Below are 18141 nucleotides of genomic sequence, written 5' to 3'. Positions count from 1 at the left end.
CCCGCCGCATCTCCACTCTGCTCCCTTCCCTCTTCCCCTGCTCGCCCAATTTTCCCCACCTGCAAGTAATCCTTGCATGAGTCTCTTAGCTGTTTTGCGTGATGAGCAGAGAGTCCTTTGATGGGTTATAAATGTCCCGTTTCTGATAAGATCCGGAGGAGAATTCAAATAGTGCGCCCTGCTGCCGCCATTCCTATGACGTCATTCGGTAATCATAGATTTTTATGCCTGACAAAGACCTGAGATCAAATTACATGGATTCCTCTTGGTCAGATTCTGGTAGGTTGTTAACTCTTGAGCTGGGTACTTTGGCATCAGCCTCCTGTTGAACCTTCCGTTGATTACCCTGAAGGAATCTGTTTCCTGAGGATAATGTTTCTGCTCGTGGAGCAGTGACCAAGCTGAGAACATGCAATTATAAAATTTAAGCCTTCCTCATAGCCACATAATCTTGGAAAGCCTTCAGATACTCAGGGGTTTGTAGCAGATTGAACAGCAGGGTCATCCCTGATGTGACATTAGATGCAGGAAGTGACTGGTAAGTGAATGGCCCACAGGGAGAGGAGAGGCTGAGTTCAATCCTCCAGTGTCTGGAACATTGTGTCAAGGTCATTAAATGTTGGTCCTAATCATCTGCTTCTTTAGGATAGGATCTAAAAGATCCTGAGGAAGCATTCCTTGCCAGACCTGACCTAAGGTTCCATCTCAGATGTCTCTGAGACAGAATTCCCAGGTCCACATTTCTAGGGCTCCTGCCTGGATGCTTGTGTTGCCTGGCCATACTGTTCATCTCAGTTGTGCTACTTTTCTGCTATAGATGATGTTATTCCCGAGGCCTGACCCTAATACTGTGGATATGTCAGCACAGCCTGTAAGCAGGAGCCTAAAAGACCTAAAAGGTAAAGGGAGGTGAGATTTGGGGTTCCTGATGCCTTTGTTCACTTCATGTTCCAGAGCACAAAGTTTGGATTGCCAGAGAGGTTGGTAATGAGGGGGAAATTGCAAAAAGGAGAGATTCATCAGGTGTGTGATCCCCAGAATCTGAATATGAACTGAGAAGACAGCCCTGGCTGTCCTGTGCAAGGTGTGGGTGGGAAAACTCTTTGGAGATGAGCTATGAGCTCATTTCTCATGTCCTCACTTGATCATATGAGGAAACACACTGAGAAGAAAAGAACAAAAAAATCTGTAGTATATAAACCAAAAACAACAAGAGAACAAGACAAGCAAACGAGAAACAAAAACTCATAGACACAGACAATAGTTTATTGGTTACCAGAGGGTAAGAGGGGAGGGGGTTGGTAGATGAGGGTAAAAGGGATCAAATTTATGGTGATGGAAGGAAAACTGACTCTGGGTGGTGAACACACAATGTGATTTACAGAGGATGTAATACAGTATTGTATACCTGAAATTTATGTAACTTTACTAACAATTGTCACCCCAATAAACTTTAATTTTAAAAAAATCTATGCGAAATAGGCATTGCTGGATGGATGACATTGGTACTGGGTGCTCAAAGAGTTGGACTATCATCTCCCAGGCCTGGTGCATGGGAGAAGGATGGGGACCTTGGTTGTGCTGGTCAGTGATATTCTGCTTCACCTTCAAGTTGGAAACAAGAGCTTCTGCTCCAGGTAACATCGTGACCATAAAGAGAACCCACATTCTGAAAGTATGTGGTCTTGGAAACAGAGTCAGAGTCTGAGTCCCTGAAATCACATGTTGCCCTTTCCAATATAGAGTTTTTATGGTCCTGATTTTCCTCCAGCAGAGGACAGGTCACTAGGTTCTTCATTGGGGTGAGGTGACAATCACAAACATGTCACCTTGGTGTACATTGCAAATGACAGCACAGCATCAGGGCCCAGTTGCACGCAGCCCTGACCCACTGAACCCACACTCTGGCCATCAGCCCTCAGGACAGCATGTCCCCCCTGGTCTGTGCCTCTTCCCGGACTAAAGCCACGGTCCCTGCCTAACCTTGATTTGGGTCCTGTGACTTTACATCTACTTCTTTCCCCTCCCCTCCCCCAGGTTCAGGCAGGTCTCATGGAACAAGAGAAGGATCATTCATAGGCTTTCATTTAGGTGTTTTCTTACAGTTTCCATTTCTTTGCTGAAATTGCCTACATCATCCCTCATCACAAAGACATTTTACCCAAAGACCTTGCAGTGAGTTTTTCATTCAATTTGGGAAAAATCGTTATATTAACCTCACTCGGTATTTGAACTCACAAACTAGTTATGTCTATGTAAGTTTCATTTAATTGCCTCACAATGCTTTGTACTTTTTAGTGTATACGACTTTCATTTTTTCTCAGATTTATCCTTAAATATTTTACATTGATGTTGTTATAAATGATATTGCTTTTATTTTTACATTTTGGTAGTTCATTGCTGGTATGTAGAGTACACTTCATTCCAGAGTGTTGGTTTGTATCACGGAATTCAGATTGAAACGCTCAGACCAGAAGCATATCTTAGTCACGCCTCCACCCTGAGCTCGACATGGGCTGAATCAACCTGATTTGACCTCCTCTAATGTTGACAATGGGAGATTATATAACTCTGAACAGGGAATATCTGCCTGTGAAAACATGAACACAGTGAGAATATATGAGTGCCGCGTCCAGTGCAACACAGATGGTGAGCAAACAAGAAGGAATGGCGAAGGGTTAAGAAAGTAAGAAACAAATCAAGAAAGTTTAGTGGTTGCCAGAGGGTAAGGGGGGTGGGGGGTGGGGGGTGGGAGATGAGGGTAAGGGAGATCGAATATATGGTGATGGAAGGAGAACTGACTCTGGGTGATGAACACACAATGGGATTGATAGATGATGTAATACAGAATTGTACACCTGAAATCTATGTAATTTTACTAACAATTGTCACCCCAATAAATTTAATTAAAAAAAAAAAAGAATATAGTGGCATGACACCCCCTATCCATGGCTCCGTGGGTGTTCCTTTTTGGCCTCACCATATCTGGTGTTCTTATGCAGGGAGCGGGAGCTGAGACCCTGCATCACACATGGCATGGTGAGCGGGGTGTGGTGCCTGCCGGGGCTCTCCTGGGGGGTGGTAGAGCAGTTTGTGCATATGGATACTTAGAAGACGTGAATGGCTCTCCAACGAGCATAGAAAGAGCTGTGCAGCTTCCAGAGAGATGGAAACCCCGTGGAGGAGTGGGAAGATGTGGACAGTTCTCCAACCAGCATAGGCCGGAGAAAGCAAAGGTCGTTGCAGCCGTATGGGCTGGGAAGTGCTTTCTGAGGCAGCCCAGGTGCGGGATTTGTAGTCCCAGGAGGAAACGTTTGCTGAGACTTCAGAGGAGGATGCGGGTGAGGTCAAGGTCATCCCTCACCCCCAGGTTGGGGAGGACTTGGAGCCCTCGCCCTGTGGAGAGGGCTGTGGGGACAAAGTCCCAGAGAGCTGTTTCCAGGCTCTCGACCTCATGAGGAAAGGTGCTGGCTCAGGTAGTAAATGGCCATCAACTGTGATTGGATGGCCATCAGCTGTGGCTAGTTGGCCGTCAGCTGTAACCAGTGAGCCTTTGGACACAAATATAACTGCTGTGGCTATGCTAGCAGCAAATGGGGGCTAGCAAGAAGATGGTGGCTGAGCTAGCAAGCGGCGGAGTGTGGATTGCAGATTTCAGAGAAGCGGATTGCTAGCAAGTGAGATTGTTTGGCAGAGACAAGTGGATGGTGGGTTGTGGATAGTGTGGCTCCTGCCTCCTGTGTCTCCAACCCAGCTGCCAGTGAGAATATAGTGGTATGACTCTCCTATCTATGGCTCCATGGGTGTTCCTTTTTGGCCTCACCATGTCCTATATTCTTATGTGGAGAGCGGGAGCTGAGACCCTGCAGGCCACCCTGGATGACAGGGCACATATTGGGAGACCAACCCAGAGGCTTAGTGAATGACTATGGACTATGAGGACTTGCCTTTCATCCCTGATTTGACGGACCGCTTGACTATTTGCTTGGGAACATACAACCATATAGTGGAACTGGCAGATGTTTGCTTCCTGTGTTTTGCCAGGCCGCCAGCGAGACTGTGGTGCAGGAAGACCCCTTGTTGGGGGAAAGTGGATGTTTACTTCCTGTGTCTCGCCCAGCCACCAGCAAGAATATATAAGCACCTTGGCTGTGAGCCATTATTGCTCCAGAATGGTACCCTGAGAACCCTGGCTGTGCACAGGAAGTCTGGCTGTGGGGACAGAGCCCCAGAAAGCATCTTCCAGGCTCTCGGCCTCACATGGAAAGGTGTTGGCTCAGGTAGTAAATGGCCATCAACTGTGATTGGATGGCCATCAGCTGTGGCTATTTGGCCGTCAGCTATAACCAGTGAGCCATTGGCCACTAATATAACTGCCGTGGCTACACTAGCAGAAAATGGGGGTTAGCAAGAAGATGGTGGCTGAGCCAGCAAGCGGCAGAGTAAGGGTTGTGGATTGTGTGGTTCCTGTTTCCTGTTTCTCCAAACCAGCCGCCAGTGAGACTATAGTGGTATGTCTCCCCTATCTATTGTTCCGTGGGTGTTCCTTTTTGGCCTCACCATGTCCTGTGTTCTTATGTAGGGAGCGGGACCAGAGACCCTGCAGGCCATCCCTCATGACAATTAGCGCAGCGAGCAGGGTATGGTGCCGGCCAAAGCTCTCCGAAGTGCAGTGGAGCAATTTGTGCATATGAACACTCAGTCTCAGGAAGACCAGGAGGAGCAGCTGCCGGAGAGCTGCACCCCCGTGGAGGGGTGGGATGACGTTGACAGTTCCCCAACCAGCATAGGCCGGAGAAAGTGAAGGTCGTTGCGGCCCTGTGGGCTGGGAAGTGCTTGCTGAGGCAGCCCGGATGCAGGACTTTTAGTCCCAGGAGGAAACGCTTGCTGAGTCCCTCGTGGGAGATGAGGGTGAGGTCAAGGTCGTCCCTCACCCCCAGGACAGCCCTGGCGAATGACTATGGACTATGGGGAATTGCCTTCCATCCCTAATTTGACGGCTTGACTGTTTGGGAACATACCACCATGTAATGAAACTGCGGATGTTTGCTTTTGTGTCTTGACTGGCCGCCATCGAGAATATGTAAGCACCTTAACTGTGAGTTGCTGTTGTTCCAGCATGTACCCTGAGAGGCCCAGGGAGAGTGGCAGTGCTGAGAGCCCTGGCTGAGTCCAGGAAGTCTGGCTGCGCCTAGAGAGAGTGGCAGTGTCCTGAGAGCCCTGGCTGAGTCCAGGAAGTCTGGCTGTGCCCACAGAGAGGGGCAGTGTCCTGAGAGCCCTGGCTGAGTCCAGGAGGTCTGGCTGTGTCCAGAGAGAGTGGCAGTGCCCTCAGAGGCCCTGCCAGTACCCAGGGAGACTGGTGGTACCCTAAGAAGCCCAGGAAGTCTGGCTATGCCCAGAAGCACTGGTGGTGCCCTGAGAAACCCTGTCTGTGCCCAGAGACCTTGGCTATTGGAAGGATATTGCATTCACCTCCAGGCTCCTCGCACAGGGCCCCTCGCGGAAGATGCTTGTTGCGTAGATTGTGAGGTGAGAGCCTGTAGGGGTGGAGCGTGGGGACAGAGCCCCAGAAAGCAGCTTCCAGGCTCTTGGCTTCACATAGAAAGGTGCTGGCTCAGGTAGTAAATGGCCATCAACTGTGATCGGATGGCCATCAGCTGTGGCTAGTTGGCCGTCAGCTATAACCAGTGAGCCATTGGCCACTAATATAACTGCTGTGGCTACGCTAGCAGGAAAATGGGGACTAGCAAGAAGATGGTGGCTGAGCTAGCAAGAGCGGATTGCAGAGAGGCGGATGCCGCCAGCGAGAATATAGTGCTATGACTCCCCCATCTATGGCTCCGTGGGTGTTCCTTTTTGGCCTCAGCATATCCTGTGTTCTCTTGTGGGGAGTGGGAGCAGACACCTCTCCTGTCACCCTGCATGACACTGGCTGTGCCCATTAAGACTGGTGGTACCCTGGGAGCTCTGGCTGTGCCCAGGAAGTTTGGCTGTGCCCAGAAAATAGGTGGACATTGAGGGATACTCCCTGGGACATTACTTGAACTAGACTGAAACCTTTCCTTGTGAGCTGGTTTCCTGGCACAGGGACCTTTGTGGAAGACGCTTGTTGTGTAGATTATAAGGCGAGACCCTGGAGGGGTGGAGTGTGGGGACCGAGTCCCAGAGAGCAGTTTCCAGGTTCTCGACCTCACATGGAAAGGTGCTGGCTCAGGTAGTAAATGGCCATCAACTGTGATCAGATGCCCATCAGTTGTAACTAGTTCGCCATCAGCTGTAACCAGTGAGCCATTAGCCACTAATACAACTGCCGTGGCTATACTAGCAAGCGTGGATTGCAGCTAGCAAGTGCCATTGGCAGGCAGATTGTGGCTAACAGGTGTGGTTAGCAAGCAGATTGTGGATTGCAGATCATGTTGATCCTACTTCCTGTGTCTCACCTGGCCTCCAGCGAGATTGGGGTGCAAGAAGACCACTCGTTGGGGTACTGGTAGGTGTTTGCTTTTGTGTCTTGACCAGCTGCCATCGAAAATATAGTAGTATATATATCACAACTTCTTTATCCATTCATCTATTGAAAGACATTTTGGTTGTTTCCATGTCTTGGCCACCATAAACAAAGCTGCAATGAACATTGGAGCACACGTGTCTTTACGTATAAATGTTTTCAGATTTTTTGGGTAAATACCCAGGAGAGGGATTGCTGGGTCATATGGCAATTCTATTCTTAATTTTTTGAGGAACCTCCACACTGCCTTACATAATGGCTGCACCAGTCTGCATTCCCACCAACAGTATATATACACAATGGAATACTATTCGGCGGTAAGAAAAGATGATATAGGAACATTTGTGACAACATGGATGGATCTTGAGAGAGTAATGCTGAGCGAAACAAGTCAGGCAGAAAAAGCAGAGAACCATGTGATTTCACTGATATGTGGTATATAAACCAAAAACAACAAAAGAACAAGACAAACAAATGAGAAACAGAAACTCATAGACACAGACAATAGTTTAGTGGTTGCCAGAGGGTAAGGGGGACGGGGGGTGGGGGTTGGGAGATGAGGGTAAGGGGGATCAAATATATGGTGATGGAAGGAGAACTGACTCTGGGTGATGAACACACAATGGGATTTATAGATGATGTAATACAGAATTGTACACCTGAAATCTATGTAATTTTACTAACAATTGTCACCCCAATAAATTTAATAAAATAAAAAAATAGAAAAAAAGAAAATATAGTAGTATGACACCCTATATCCATAGTGTTCCTTTTTGGCCTCACCATATCCTGTATTCTTGTGCGGGGAGTGGGAACTGAATCCCTGCATTACAATGAGACACTCTTTCATATCACTTGAGGACTCAGTGTCCTGTGTTGAGTCCAGCCCAGTCCTCAGGTGTAGCAGGTTCTTAGTGACTAAGTCCTGAGCCTGCATTAGTCACTCCTGGACTGCATCTTTCAGTGAGTACCTACCTCTTCATGGTTCTTGGGGCTCTTTCCAGTAGGTCTTCTTCAATGCCTTTCAGAAAAGTTGTACAATTCTTCTGCTCTCTGGTTTTGTACGTCATGTGATAAGATTTATACCTGGGCACTAAATAGTTACTTCCATGTCTGTTTGTTATTGGTCTTTCACTAACAGATGGCCATGAGGGAAGGGGCTTTGCCTGTCCTTTCCATGTTCTTTCTCCAATGGATACAATAGTACCTGACAAAGAAAAGTGCTCAATTTATAGGTCAACAGAGAATAACTAGATGGGTGAATGACTAATCAGTAGTTAATCCAATGGGAAATCTGACTATCTTATAATTCTTATAAACAATCCAAAATTCCACAGAGGTCTGATTACAATAAGTTCTAAAGGGATGACATGCAGAAAAAACTGCTGGACTCTCTGGCAAAGAAAGGAGGGTGGGCAGTGGGAGAAAAAATGGTATTTAAGTTGCAAAAATGGGGACACACAGGCAAAAAGCAGTATATAACAAATTACCATTTTCATATGTATATTTATTTACAATGCAATCATAAATATATTTGATACACACACATTTATGTGTATATTTATGTATTTACACCTGAAATAGAAAACACAATCACAGGCCAAGCCATCAAATATATGGTGATGGAAGGAGAACTGACTCTGAGTGGTGAATACACAACATGATATATAGATGATGTATTACAGAATTGTACATTTGAAACCTATGTAATTTTACTAACAATTATCCTCCTAATAAACTGTAATTAAAAAGAAAACTAAACAAAGTTAACCAATGGATAAGAATGATGAAATTGAAGGTGGGAAAATACATAGAACTAATAAATAAAATAAAGCAGTGGTTCTTTAAGAAACCATTATAACAGCCAAAACACCAATTAAGAGAAAAAGGAGAAATCACAGAGAATCTTCAAAAAGAGAATGCATAAATAATCACAGAAAAGGGACATATAAAGGATTACAAGAGAATAAGTAATACAAATGTGCAAATTAATGGAGATAGGCTACAAAGAGGCCTGCCGTGACCACTCTAATTAAATGACATTGAACAGTCTGTCCTTCACTGATTTAAATTTCCCATCCCATACCCTGCTCCTGACACTCTGCTTCTATGAGATTTACAATAGATCTCATGTTAAATGTTCTTATATTAAAAAACACACAAAAGAAAACAAGGACTTTTTTTTTATTGGAGAATATTGGGGAACAGTGTGTTTTTCCAGGATGTCAAGTCATTTCAATCTAGTTGTGGAGGGCGCAGCTCACTGGCCCATGTTTGACTCGAACCTTGGCCTTATGAGCACCACGATCCAACCACTGAGCCACCAGCTGTCCCACAAAGACATTTTAGCGATGACAGATATATTCGGTACCTTGGTTGGAGTGATGGTATCACAGGAGTACACATATGTCCATATTCATCAAGATGTACACATTAAATGTGTGCAATTTTTTGTAAGAGGGAGGGATATAATAAACTTAATACAGCAAATATTACGAGTTGATGAATCTCAGTGAAGGATATACTGGGAAACCTTGTGCTAGGCTTATAAATTCTCAGTTTGAAATTGTATCAAAATTAAGTTGGTTAAAATTTTTACATGGGTTGGCAGCGGTGGGTGAAGATATTGTGCATTACTGGATAACAATGAAGTATATCTTATAATATATTGAAGGAGATAATATTAACAGGCCAAAAGTGAAGCTTTGGCTTACGTCAATGTTCTGTTCAAAAGCACTAAGGTCACAGTGAAACTAAACAGAGGAAGGTGAGAGAGAGGGATGTGTATAAGTGCCATCACGTGTACCTAAAAGTGTAAATAAAAGAGACGTCATAAAAACAGCGGGGTGAGGTGAGCCTCAGTAAATCTCCCCTGGAATTTACAACTAATCAAACAACAATAACTCCACAAAGGACTCCCTGCACAGCAGACAGGCAACACAAAGAGGCCAACTACTGAATTCACCTAAAGGTGGGAGAATTGCATGAGCAGGAGATGAGGGAAGGGAGAAGTGTGGAAACGGAGCTGTGCAGGTGCAGGACACAGACCTAGCTCAGTGCTCCAAGCTCGCTGCATCCCGGAACTACTGCAGCTGCAGGAGAGGGAAGAACTCGGACTGCTAGGGCTCCGCTTATGGCCCACAGGGATGAGGGGATAGCACATACACGGATGAACCCAACGCTCACGGCAGAGACCTCGGAGAAAAGACTGAGGGAAGAGGCTGAAAATGGTGGTTTAAGCCCTCACTGCCGAGCAGAGAATGGGAGCCTTAGGCACTGAGACTAGCTGCCCCCTCCCTACACTCTCAGAGATCGCCCCGCTTCCACCTGCCCGGTGCTAGAAGCAGAACAGTAGCACTGTCAGATCAAAAGAACAGAATATTTGCTGTTTTGAGAATTGTGGACCACAGACACAGATTCGCAGCCCAACTAGTTCCAGCAAATGGGAGGGAGCTGTCAGGGCAGGATTGGCTGTGGTGGTGATCGCCACCATTGCTCTGGGCCACCTCTCACAACGCACCCAGCCCCTGGCCCCACCTATCTGGGGGGATCCCTGTAGGAGTAAACAGAACTGCTGAAATATACGGGTTCTGAATCTGGTGCAGGAGGAGCTTTGGAACATTAAAAGCTCACCGCATACCCACAAGGACACTGCACCCTGTGACCCAGGTGAACTACTAACAAAGGAGAAGCCTGTCTCCCAGGGAATGCCCCCATTGTGTGAGAAGCTGGAATAGTGCAGCGAAAATATAGCACTACCGTGTGAGAGAGCAAAATGACTGCAGTCGGAGAGAAAATAAAACATTCTACCAACAAGTACTGGAAAACAAAAGAAAGACCTCTTCCTATCAACCTGTTGCAGAAGCCACTCCTGTAGATGTCTAGGAAGAGAAATAATAAATCAGTAATTGCCATGAATAACCAAGGCAACAAGACAGCTCAGAAAGAAAGTGAAAAGACTCCAGAAAAGGAACTTAAAGATATGGAAATATGTGACTTAAATGACAGAGAATTCAAGATTGCAGTTCTGAAAAACTCAATGAGATGCAAGAAAACACAGAAAGGCAGTTTAATGAACTCAGAAACACAATCAAAGAACAACATGAGCATTTTACAAAGAGATTGAAATTTAAAAAAAGAACCAAATAGAATTTCTGGAGATTAAGAACTCAATAGAAGAAATTAACAACGAAATAACCAGCTTAGGTAGTAGAGTTGACCAGATGGAGGAAAGAATCAGTGACATCGAAGATAGAAACCTGGAAATTACACAGATGGAAGAAGAAAGAGACTTGAGACTTAAAAGAAATGACTCTACAAGAACTTTCTGACTCCATTAGAAAGAGCAATATAAGAATAATCGGCATAACAGAAGGAGAAGAAAGAGAGAAGAGAATAGAGAATACATTCAAACAAATTGTCGATGAGAACTTCCCAAACTTGTGGACAGAACTGGATCCTCGAATCCAAGAAGCACATAGAACACCTAATTACCTCAATCCCAACAGGCCTTCTCCAAGGCACATTGTATTGAAGCTGTCTAAAATCAACGACAAAGAAAGAATCCTCAAGGCAGCCAGGGAAAAGAAGACGGTAACTTACAAAGGAAAGCCCATTAGATTATCATCAGATTTTTCAGCAGAAACTCTACAAGACAGGAGGGAGTGGAACCAAATATTCAAACTATTGAAAGAGAGAAATTATGAGCCAAGAATAATATATCCAGCAAAGATATCTTTTAGATATGAACAAGGAATAAAGACCTTTCCAGACATACAGAAGCTGAGGGAATTTTCTAATACACGACCTGCACTACAAGAAATACTAAAGGAGGCTATTCGACCACCATCAACAGGGACAATTTGTGGCAACCAAAACATAAAAAGGGGGAGAGTAAAGGCCTGAACCGAATATGGGAATGGAGAAAGTAAGAGTGCTGAAGAAAATGGAATACTCTAAATATCAAACTTTCTTTTACATAAACTTAAGGGTAACCACTCAAAAAAAGTCCAGAACTGAAATATATACTGTAATAAAAGAAGAAACAGAGGAAACATCATAGAATACCACCACACAGAAATAATAGACAACAACAAAAGGCAAAGAAACAATGGAGACACAGCCTTACCAGAAAACTAAAGATAGAATGACAGGAAATCCTCACATATCAATAATCACCCTAAATGTAAATGAACTGAACTGATCAATAAAAAGGCACAGAGTAGCAGATTGGATCAAAAAACTAAACTCAACCATATGCTGCCACCAAGAGACACATCTCAGCTACAAGGACAAGCATAGACTCAAAGTGAAAGGGTGAAAATTGACACTCCAAGCAAATGATACCCAGAGAAAATCAGGTGTAGCCATAATGATATCAGATGAAAGAGACTTCAGATTGAAAAAGATAACAAGAGACAAAGATGGGCATTTCATAATGGTAAAGGGAACTGTACAACAAGAAGACATAATAGTCACCAATATTTATGCCCCCAATCAGGGAGCACCGAAATATACCAAGAAACTACTAACAGAATTAAAGAGAGAAATTGACCAAAACACAATTATACTAGGGGACTTAAATACATCATTGACAGCTATGGATAGATCATCGAAACAGAAAATAAATAATGAACTAGCAGCCCTAAATGACACATTAGATGAAATGGACATAATTGACATTTATAGAGCACTTCATCCTAAAACATCAGACTATACATTCTTTTCTAGTGTACATGGAACATTCTCAAGGATAGACCATATATTGGGACATAAAATCAGCCTCAGCAAATTTAAGAAGATTGAAATCATACCAAGCATATTCTCTGATCACAAGGCTTTGAATTTGGATATCAACTGCAAAAAGAAAGCAGGAAAAACACAAATACATGGAGATTAAACAACATACTTTTAAAGAACGACTGGGTCAAAGAAGAAATTAGAGGAGAGATCAAAAGATACATAGAAACAAATGACAATGAAAATACATCCTACCAAAATTTTTGGGATGCAGTGAAAGCAGTTTTAAGAGGGAAATTTATATCACTAAAGGCCTATCTAAAGAAACAAGAAAAATCCCAAATAAATAACCTCATGTTACACCTTAAAGAACTAGAAAAAGAATTACAAGTGAAACCCAAGGTCAGCAGAAGAAAGCAAATAACAAAAAATCAGAGCAGAACTAAATGAAATAGAGAACAAAAAGACAATAGAAAAAATGTGACAAAGATCTGGTTCTTTGAAACGATTAACAAAATTGAGAAACCCTTGGCTAGACACACTAAGATAAAAACGGAGAAGACACTAATTAACAAAATCAGAAATAAAAAAGGGGAACTTATCACGAACACCACAGAAATACAGAGGATCATCCAAGAACACCATGAAGGAATTTATATGCCACTAAATTCCATAACCTAGAGAAATGGACAACTTCTTAGAAACATATAGCCTTCCTAGGCTGAACCATGAAGAAAAGGAAAATCTAAACAGACAGATCACTAGTTACGAAATTGAATCAGTCATCCAAAACCTTCCCAAAAGCAAAAGTCCTGGACCAGATGGCTTCACTAGTGAATTCTACCAAACCTTCAAAGAGGATCTAATACCATTCCTACTCAAACTCTTCAAAAAACTGAAGAAGAGACAGTACTCCCTAACTCATTTTATGAGGCCAACATTACCCTAATACCAAAACCTGGTAAGGATAACACAACAAAAGAAAACTACAGACCAATATCTCTGATGAATAGTGATGTAAAAACCATGAACAAAATTGTAGCCAATAGAATGCAACAATGCATTAAAAAGATTATATATCACGATCAACTGGGGTTCATCACAGGGGCACAAGAATGGTACAACATATACAAATCCATCAATGTGATAGACCACATAAACAAAAATAAAGGACAAATATCATATGATTAAATCAAGATATACAGAAAAAACGTTTGAGAAGATAAAACGTCCATTAATGATTAACCCACTTAATAAAAGAGGTATAGAACAAAAATGTCTTAACATAATAAACATATATGACAAACCCTCAGCTAATCTCATAATTAATGGTGAAAAACTGAAGTCCTTTGCTCTATGTTCAGGAACACGACAGGGCTGTCCCTATCACCTCTGCTTTTCAACATAGTGTTGGAAATCCATCGCCAGAGCAATCAGGCAAGAGAAAGAAATAAAAGGCATCCAAATTGGGAATGAAGAAGTTAAACTGTCACTCTGCAGATGACATGATGCTATATATAGAAAACCCTAAAGACTCCACAAAAAAGCTATTAGAAACAATTAACCAATACAGTAAATTTGCTGGCTACAAAATCAATGTACAAAAGTCCATTGCATTCCTATATACTAACAATGAAATCTCAGAAAAAGAAATACAAAAAACAATTCCTTTTGCAATTGCAGCAAAAAGAATAAAATACCTAGGAATAAACTTAACCAAGGATGTGAAGGACCTATATGCTGAAAACTATAAGACATTTTTGAAAGAAATTGAAGAAGACACAAAGAAATGGAAAGACATTCCGTGCTCATGGATTGGAAGAATCAACATAGTTAAAATGGCCATATTACCCAAAGCAATATACAGATTTAATGCAATCCCCATCAAAATCCCAATGGCATTTTTCAAAGAAATAGAACAAAAAATCATCAGATTTGTTTGGAACCACAAAAGACCCCGAATAGCCAAAGCAATCTTAAGAAAAAAGAACAATACTGGAGGTATCACACTCCCTGACTTTAGCTTGTACTACAGGGCTACAATAATCAAAACAGCATGGTATTGGCAGAAAAACAGACACATAGACCAATGGAATAGAATTGAGAACCCAGAAATAAAACCACATAAATATGGACAGATAATTTTATAAAGAAGCGAAAACATACAATGGAGAAAAGACAGTCTCTTCAATAAACGGTGCTGGGGGAATTGGATAACCACGTGCAAAAGAATGAAATTGGATTGCTATCTGTCACCATGTACCACAATTAATTAAAAATGGATCAAAGACTTAAGCATAAGACCTGACAAAATAAACTGCATAGAAGAAAACATAGGTACTAAACTTATGGACCTTGGGTTCAAAGAGCATTTTATGAATTTGACTCCAAAGGCAATGGAAGTAAAAGCTAAAGTAAATGAATGGGACTATATGAAACTTAAAAGCTTCTGCACAGCAAAAGAAACCATCGACAAAATAAAGAGGCCACCACCTGAATGGGAGACGATTTTTGCAAACAGTGCCTCCGATTAGGGGCTAATATCCAAAATATACCAGGAACTCATGAAACTCAGCAACAAAAAAACAAACAACCCAATTGAAAAATGGGCAGAGGACCTGAAGAGACATTTCTCCAAAGAGGACATACAAATGGAAAATAGACATATGAAAAAATGCTCAACATCTGTAATCATCAGAGAAATGCAAATAAAACCACAATGAGATATCACCTCACCCCAGTCAGAATGGCTATCATCAACAAGACACATAGTAACAAGTGTTGGAGAGGCTTTGGAGAACAAGGAACCCTCATACACTGTTGGTGGGAATGCAGACTGGTGCAGCCATTATAAAAGTCAGTGTGGAGGCTCCTCAAAAAATTACGAATAGAATTACCATATGACCCAGCAACCCCTCTCCTGGGTATCTCCCCAAAGAATCTGAAAACATTTATACATAAATATATGTGTGCTCCACTGTTCATTGCAGCTTGTTTATGGTGGCCAAGACATGGAAACAGCCAAAATGTCCTTCGATAGATGAATGGATAAAGAAGTTGTGGTATATATATACACAATGGAATACTATTCGGCGGTAAGAACAGATGATATAGGACCATTTGTGACAACATGGATGGATCTTGAGAGTATGATGTTAAGCGAAATAAGTCAGACAGAAAAAGCAGAGAACCATATGATTTCACTGATATGTGGTATATAAACCAAAAACAACAAAAGAACAAGACAAACAAATGAGAAACAAAAACTGATAGACACAGACAATAGTTTAATGTTACCAGAGGGTAAGGGGGGTGGGGGTGGGAGATGAGGGTAAGGGGGATCAAATATATGGTGATGGAAGGAGAACTGCCTCTGGGTGGTGAACACACATTGGGATTTATAGATGATGTAATACAGAATTGTACACCTAAAATCTATGATGTAATTTTACTAACAATTGTCTCCCCAATAAATTTTAAAAAATAAATAAATAAATAAATAAATAAATAAATAAATATTTACCATTATTAAGGGAAAAAAAAGAAAGGACAACAACTTGAGTCGGAAAAAATAAAAAAGTCCTGGAAATACACACTGTTCCCGAATAAAGTCCAGTTCCCCTTCCCCAATAAAATCTTAAAAAAAAAAAAAAAGGTTACATAGCTTGTAAGTAGCTGAGGTGAAAGTCTATCTTCTATATGTCTGACCAGAGACTATGATTTTAACCTCTATGTGGTACTGCCTCCCCTGTTGGACTGCACTTCTCCCTCAGACACACCAATATTTTACACCCCAATATGCTAGTCTTTACTGACTGACATGCGGTTCCCCAAATGTATCATTCTGGTTGTCACCTGTGAGCTCTTCATGTGTTTATTCCTCCTGCCTTTCATGCCCCCACGGATCTCCTTCTTCCTTCCAGTCAGTCCTTGGGCTTCTTACTCCATCTCACTGACCTCAATTTCCTTATGTGTTGTGGGGACAGAGTCCCAGAGAGCAGTTTCCAGGCTCTTGGCCTCCCGTGGGGAGGTGCTGGCTTGGGTGGTGAATGACCATCAACTGTGATTGGTTGGCCATCAGCTGTTACCGGTTAGCTAATTGGCTACTGATGTAACTGCGGGGCTGCATTGATTGGTTGGTCGGTTGGCAGGCAGAGAAGTGGGCAGCAGGTTTCAGGTCGTGTGACTCCAGCCTCCAGTGAGACTATAGTGGTATGACTCCCCTACCTATGGCTCCGTGGGTGTTCCTTTTTGGCCTAGCCATGTCCTGTGTTTGTATGTGGGGAGCGGGACTAGAGGCCCCACAGGCCACCTCGCATGACAAATGGCACAGCGAGCAGGGTCTTCTGCATGACAGTGTCAAATGGGAAACACACTGCTTGCAACATTTACCTCACAAGGTCAAGTGAGGATCAAGAGCTGACTGTGAAAACAATGTGAATGAGGATCAAGAGATGACTGCAAAAGCAATTTATAAACTATGGCAACACTATCTACAGATTCAATGCAATCCCTATGAAAATCCCAACAGCCATTTTTGCAGCAATGGAAAAGCTGATCCCAAAATTCATATGGACTATCAAGAGTCACCAAATAGCTAAGACAATCTTGAAAAAGAAAAAAACATATTGGAAGATTCACACTTCCCTACAGTAATCAAAAATAAGATACTGGAATAAGGATATAACTGAGTAAAATCGAGAGCCCATAAATATGCCCATACATCTATGATCAATTGGTTTTCAAGAGGCTTCCAAGACCATTCAGTGGGGAAACAATAGTCTCTTGAACAAATGGTACTGGGGCAACTGCAAATGAAGTTGGTCCCTTACATTACACCATATACGCATATACAAATTAACTCAAAATTGATTGGAGACCTAAATAATAAGAGCTATAACCATACAACTCTTAGAAGAAAACTTAGGGCAAACAGTCATAACTACATATGACCCAAAATGGACAAAGCAACAACAACAAGAAAATACATAAATTTGACTTCATAAAAATTTTTAACTTTTGTACACTACCTCAATAAGTCACTATGAAAAAAAAATAGAAAAGACAACCCATGCAATGGGTGAAAATATTTGCAAATCATATTTGCAACAAGAGTCTAGTATCCAGAATACATAAATAATTCATACAACTCACCAACAAAAAAAAAATGCAATTTAAAAATGAGCAAAGGACTGGAATTAAACTTCGAAGAAGTTATACAAATGGCTCACAAGCATATGAAAAGCTGTTCAACACCATTATTCATTAAGGAAATGCAAATCAAAATGACAGTGAGATACCATTTCAAACCCAGTATGATAACTATAATTTAAAAAATATTAAGTTTTGGCAAGGATGTGGAAAAACTGAAATCTTCATACACTGCTGGTAGAAATGCAACATAGTGCAGCACTATGGCAAAGAATGGGAGGTTTCTTGAAATGTTAAACAGAGAGTTACTGTGTGACCTGTGTCTTAGTTTGGGTTGCTATAACTAAGTACCTTAGACTGGGTGGCTTAGAAATAACAGAGATTGATTTCTCACTGTTCTGGAGACTGCAAAGCCCAAGATCAAGGCACTGGCAGCTTCTGTATCTGGTGAGGACCAGCTTCCTGGTTCATAGATGAGTCTTTTGGCTGTGTCCACGTATGGCAGAGGAGCAAGGGAACTTTCTGGAGTCTCTTTTTTAAGGCACTTATCCCATTCATGTGGACTCTACCCTCATGACCTAATCACCTTCCAAAGGCCCCACCTTCAAATATCATCACATTGGGGATTAGGTGTCAACATATGAATTTGGGGTGGGGTGGGGACAAACATTCAGTCTGTGGCACCCAGCAATTCCAGCCGAGATATATACCCAAGTAAAAATATATGTCCACAAAACCTCTAC

The sequence above is a fragment of the Rhinolophus sinicus genome, chromosome X (assembly GCF_036562045.2).
Source record: "Rhinolophus sinicus isolate RSC01 chromosome X, ASM3656204v1, whole genome shotgun sequence".
NCBI lineage: Eukaryota > Metazoa > Chordata > Mammalia > Chiroptera > Rhinolophidae > Rhinolophus > Rhinolophus sinicus.
Note: the sequence above shows the minus strand (reverse complement) of the source record.